Source organism: Rhinopithecus roxellana, chromosome 4, assembly GCF_007565055.1.
Source record: "Rhinopithecus roxellana isolate Shanxi Qingling chromosome 4, ASM756505v1, whole genome shotgun sequence".
NCBI classification, from domain to species: Eukaryota; Metazoa; Chordata; class Mammalia; order Primates; family Cercopithecidae; genus Rhinopithecus; species Rhinopithecus roxellana.
Genome location: NC_044552.1, coordinates 143,878,998 through 143,885,446, shown reverse-complemented (window position 1 = coordinate 143,885,446; position 6,449 = coordinate 143,878,998). Strand labels below are relative to the sequence as shown.

The window sequence follows — 6,449 nt, the reverse complement described above, 5'->3', positions numbered from 1 at the left end:
TTCATATAAAATGAAATATTCAAAATATTCCAAGCTTCTGAATCCAATTAGTATCATTCATATTAATATTCAAATCCAGAGAGTTTTAGTGCTATACTCACCTACGTGGAAAGTCCAGACCTTTTAGGAGTTCTCATTCTTCGAGTATTTCAAGGAATTCTCAATGTTTTACTTAAGTATATGTCCATGTGTTCATCTATCCTTAGTCACGTGTTACTGGTAATCAGCCACCATTCTTCAGTGTCAATCCTAGGCAATTCTCCCCATGCAATGATAAATGTTCTAGAAAAATGAGGATAATGGCCATTCCCTCTGTGTTGAGCTCAGTAGGGGAGGCTGAACGCTATTTTGTTTCTCAGTATTTCTGTGCTCGAAGGAAAGCTCTATATATTCTTATACACAGCCATTCTTCTCCCCAGGTGCTCACAGGCCGAGAACAACCATTGTAGTTCTATTCCTATGCTGGATTCAACAAGCAAGATGACTTTTTCTCTTGTGATGAATTTATCTCTCTAGGCATTAGGATATCATGTATTAGATTTAGTCTTGCCTCCTATAAATCACAATGGCAGTTGCAGAAATCTCCCTGTAGCTGAACCCCTGGTTTATCAGAGTAGAGGATAGATACATTGTGAAAAAGTGGAGTTTGGGGGAGATAGAAAATGGGGGTCATCTAATTTCACAGGACGAATTTATCCATTGACCAGTCCAACCTGGTCAGAGCACATGTTTACATGTATATGGAACCAAAAAATCCTGATGTAATAGATATCTCCCTCCCCAGTTCTATTGCTGTTGCCAGGCAATTTCCTTACTGATAGTTCTTTAAGCACTAGCATTAATTTTTAAACACATTAGCTTTAAACACATTAGCAAAAATGTGCCAAATATACATTTTCTTGGAGAGAACTCAAGGGACTACTAAGTTTTCTTGCAAAAACCATCAAAGTTCAATTTTCCCAGACATTCTTCACAGTCTTGGAAGCAGTCAACTATGTACCTGGTAAGTAAACAGGTAGGCCCTTTCGAAGTGGAAAGGACTTTGTTTCGAGTCTTCCAACTAAAGTCATGTAACAGAAAATTTGCTCACCATTTATTAAAATTGTAAAAAAAAGGCTTTATTCAAGACTATTGCAATAGAGGAGACAGACGGAACACAACTCTGAATACAATATGGATAACTGGGGATATGTAGCCAATGGGCCAAGAGAAGGGGTCAGCAAATGGGAAATTACTAAGAGGCTATATCAAGGATAGGGAGATTCTTGTTAAAGGCAAGCCAAGACTGAGGCCTAGTTGAGAAGAGGGCTCAGAAGAGTCAGACAAAAATCTGGATAAGGTAGGAATCTTTATCAATCCCAGAGAACAATGCTCAGCATGGATGCCACTAACCAGAGTTACATTCAGGCTTTGAGAATCACACTCGAAAAGTTCAGAAATGTAGAGAGAGGCTGTTTGTTTATTACACTTCCATATTTATTCATCCAAATTGTTCAAGTGGTAACTTTCCAATCAACTCAATATCAAAATGTCTTAATTTATGACTTTTTTTTTTTTTTTTTCTGAGACAGAGTCTCGCTCTGTCACCCAGGCTGGAGTGCAGTGGCCGGATCTCGGCTCACTGCAAGCTCCGCCTCCCGGGTTTACGCCATTCTCCTGCCTCAGCCTCCGGAGTAGCTGGGACTACAGGCGCCCGTCACCTCGCCCGGCTAGTTTTTTTTTGTATTTTTTTAGTAGAAATGGGGTTTCACTGTGTTAGCCAGGATGGTCTTGATCTCCAGATCTCGTGATCCGCCCGTCTCGGCCTCCCGAAGTGCTGGGGTTACAGGCTTGAGCCACCGCGCCCGACCAATTTATGACTTTTTAAAAAGGTCATAAAAGATTCGGAAATAGGAAATTATTTAAATAAGATTCAAATAATTTGATAATAATGTCCCTGGATCCTCCCCAAATGTTTATGCTCTTTCCTATTTATTTTTTCAATGATGGCTATCATCTTACTGCTATCTCCTCTTTTGCTATACACTTCTTTTAGTATACTATACAATAAGATATGATAGATACGTCTATTCCCTATCTGCACATATAACTTTACCAACTTATCACAGATTCATTAATTTAGAAAAACAATCTGGAAAAAATAACTTTTTCATCCTTTATAATCTATTTAGATAGGAAGTGGTTTCCGTAATTCATAAAATCATGCAACAGCTGAAAAAGGCTTTAATGATCATCTTTTCCAACCCTCTCCTTTAGCAATTTAGGAAACATAGGTCCAGAACAGTTAGCATTTTAATTAAGTTTGGTAGTTAATACTGAGCTAAAAATAAACATAGAATTTCATATCTTAAGTTTAACATTTATTCTAGTAACAAAAATAGTCAGAATTAAGAATTTTTTTAAAGGCTTGGACTAAGCATAATAGAAAATACTAGTTCCTCCTGCTCCTCTCAGAGGAAATGGGTAAGGACTGGCTATCACCATCTTTAGCTATAAAGGAGTTGATATTGTGTCTGAATTAGAGTTTCTTGTATTTTGTACATCCTGAGATTTACACTGAATATGTTATTTACCAAGAGTTCTATTCAAATATCAATGGAAATTGTATGAAAAGCCAGAAGTAGAGAGATTTGTAGCTTTTCCCTGAGATTGTCACCAACAAACTGTATGATCCTCCAAGTTTCTTAACCTTCCTGATCACAGTATTCCCAACTATAAAATAAGAAGAAGATATAATTATTTAGGTTTCTTACAGTTTGAAAATGCTGGCTTTTAATCTTGCATTAAACTGAATGGAGGTGGGTAAGACAAGTATATATAAAGAAAACACCTCACACTGGGTTAGTGCACAGTATGTCCTCAACATAAAGTTTGGGAATTAAGGGAATTATTACCCTTTGTTTCCTGGCCTCCTTTCCTCTCTTCCTTCCTTCTTTCCTGTATGAAATGGAAGATGCAGAATGAGGAATGATGGGGATCCTGGGTGGGCAGGTGAGGATCAGTGTTAGTGAGCAGACTGCCATAGACTCTAGACCACTTACTTGATTAGAATGTTGGGATACACTACTTGGGTCCTAAGGGAAAACAGCATAAAATCAGTTAAAAATTTTAACTAAGAGAAGGAATATTCTCTTTAATAAATCACCAATGTAATCAGTTTTATAGCTTTAATTTTCAAGATTCAAATCTAGACATATTCTCTTAAATAAAAACCTAAACTTCATGTAGCTCTGATATATGAAATATCTAACAGGAGCATATCAACATGAAGTATTAACGGATAACTGGTAATTAGTGGTTTTTATTCCTCATTCACTGGCCTTACTAATTAGCAATCAAATTCTTTGACTGAATTATGGTCTCTTTTCTCACCAATTCCCCCATTCATCAGCCTAAGTATTTAAATCCTTTTTGTGTTCTCAACCTGTATTAACTATGATCTTTCTTTTACATTGGGATCTAAGTATACTTAGAAGACTAAACAATATTTCTATCCCAAAGCAATGTCCCTGTCTAATTTGAGCAGTTGAGCAAAAATCACAAGCAGTAAGTCAGTTCTTGTGTCCCTTGAACTTGATTGAAGTGTGTGATAGACTTTTCTTTGCTTGGAGTGCACCATAGTCAATATAGTCAGGATTGGAGAATGCGTGTGAATAACAGGCAGTTGGGAGGTTTTCACATTTGGGGGCCAGTTTTAAAAGGCAATGTCACAGTTTGTGAAAGCCGCAGAAAAGCTGTGAGTGAAACACAGATGATGAGATTGAAGGAGAGATGCAACCACTCCACTCTGGAATGGGCTGCATTCATACATAACATCTCTGTAAGGTTTAATGACTGAGCAACAATTAGAAAACCCAATACCATATGTTGTGTACGATGTTATAGGAACAAGAGACTGTTAACTGTCTAAAGAGAAAAGGCCTCTTGAGGCATCTGAAAGTGACTTTCTGGAGGAGAGAAAGCAGAAAAGATGGTGAGTGCAAGCAAAAATGAACTGGCTTCCCTAACTTCCAGCAAAGCATTTGGGTTGAGGCAATGAGAAGGCACAGCAGTTTCTTGAGGTGCTGGGACAATAATTTCAGAGGAACTTTAAGAAGGGGAAAAATCTTCAAGGACAACCAGGAAGTTCAACCATGACAAAAAACCTTTCATCACCTTAAAGCCAGGACATGGGTGTGTAGAGGATTGGGACGTGGCACTTCCACATATCACAGTATGTAAAAGCGTAACCTCAGGGGCCAGGCTGCTGGAATCAAATCCCAGTTCTGCTCCTTACCAGCTGTGGGTCCATGAGCAGGTTCCTTAACATCTCTTTTCTTCAGTTTCCTCTCAGAATAGTGCATGGTACTGTGACTACATATTCACTACCATTAAAATACCAATAAATGTGTACTGTTTTATATAATTTTACGTTTATTAACAAAATATAACTACGCTACAAAATTTCCTGTCTTGTACTTTGGATATTTCCAGGAATGTCAGATAGAAGAAAGGAGACTGTATCAAGCAGGGTATGGTACTTAAAAAGATCCAAGGAAATGCTTGTTGTTTGCGGGTTGCGTGGGGTGGGGCGGGTAGGATCAACCCCGTGCAACAAATATATCATTCCCTTTTTGCATGAAGTCAAATGGGAAATTTACATAAAAGACATTGTATACAAATGTATTACATAAGTATATTTTTCCACAGGGAATATCCTTTCATCAGTTCTCAAAAGATTAGGTATTTCTAGCTTACTTATCCATAAGCATTTTTATAAAGAATATTTTAGGCCAGGCGCAGTGGCTCAGGCCTGTAATCCCAACACTTTGGGAGGCCAAGGGGGGTGGATCACGAGGTCAGGAAATCAAGACCATCCTGCCTAACACAGTGAAACCCTGTTTCTATTAAAAATACAAAAAATTAGCCGGGCGTGATGGCGGGCGCCTGTAGTCCCAGCTACTGGGGAGGCTGAGGCAGGAGAATGGCATGAACCCGGGAGGCGGAGCTTGCAGTGAGCCTAGATCGCGCCACTGCACTGCAGCCTGGGAGACAGAGTGAGACTCCATTTCAAGCAATCAAACAAACAAAATATATATATATATATTTGATCACATACCTACCTTGAGCAACTAATTAAAAGCAATGAATCTTGCCCATAACTTAAGATACAGCTTGGTATTCAACTCAGCTATAACTCCTACAGATGTCTGTTGTAATTCTTATTGAGGTGGGAATGACAGTCAATCCAGCGGGAACCCAGTAAGTCTGTGCGTCCGAAAGGTAGTCTTCCTCTCACCTGCCACAAGCATGTACACTATGTCAACATATCTCTGAATCCCAGTGCAAGAGTTTGCTGGACCCATCAATCTATCACTACCAAAAACTTGTTGAAGACTCTTATTTAAAGCCTCAATAAAGATGACTCCCTCCTGCTTTTGCTCCAAATGCAAATCAAGTAGATAAATGTATGTAGTATGGCAAATTGAGTTACACTATAGTTGATTCAACACCAAGATTTCATTCCAAATATTAAAATGTCATATTCATTTGCTCACACTTCTAGTTATTCTTTGCATCTGTATTGGTTTAATTTTAGTTATATAAACATTTTATTAAAAAAAATTGAAGCACAGAACCACTATATTGTAAGAATAAATAGCCCAATTTCACTTAGGTGAATCTCACTCCTCTCTTCACAGGTAATGAGGGTTAACAGTAAGTAGGTTGCAATTCATATCAGGTAACTTTTCTTTTCTTTTTTCTTTTATTTGCTTTTGTCTTATCTTCTTTTCTTTCTTTCTTTCTTTCTTTCTTTCTTTCTTTCTTTCTTTCTTTCTTTCTTTCTTTCTTTCTTTCTTTCTTTCTTTCTTTCTTTCTCCCTCTCTTTCTTTCTTTCTTTCTTTCTTTCTTTCTTTCTTTCTTTCTTTCTTTCTTTCTTTCTTTCTTTCTTTCTTTCTTTCTTTCTTTCTTTTTTGTTTTTACTTTTTAATTTCTTTTTGAGGGAGAGTGCAAACGAAGTTCCTTACTACCACAAATTATGCCATTGGGTTTTCCACATTAGGGGACGTCACAGGGGTCAGAACATCCAGAGTGCAATGGATAAGCCCCAATCTGGGTAAACCACCTTCATAATCACAATATCTCACCTGCCTGGTAAGTATTCCCAGATCGCCTCCCATGCAATATGTAAGATATATACACATGCATATATTTGTATATGTGTGTGTAAATGTATGCACATACATACATGTAATTTTGTTTTTAAACACATTTTTTACCAAGTGTCAGAATTCTTTACTTAATAACAGTAATTTGCTTTTTCCACTTTTCAATATGTGTTGGAGATCTTTCCATGCTGGCATATATATGACTGGCATATATATATATAATCTATATCATTATTCTACAGTACAAATATACTACAAATTCAACAGTACAAATTCAACTACAAATGGATGAGTAGCTTG

The 6,449-nt window shown here is 37.4% G+C and overlaps 1 non-coding gene across 1 annotated transcript; it reads right to left on the bottom strand.

Moving 5' to 3' along the window:
- Window positions 1-5,980: 5,980 nt before the first annotated feature.
- LOC115897234 lies at window positions 5,981-6,143 on the bottom strand. Its single transcript, XR_004057150.1, has one exon. It is a non-coding gene; the product is annotated as a U1 spliceosomal RNA (small nuclear RNA).
- Between the last annotated feature and the right edge of the window lie 306 nt (window positions 6,144-6,449).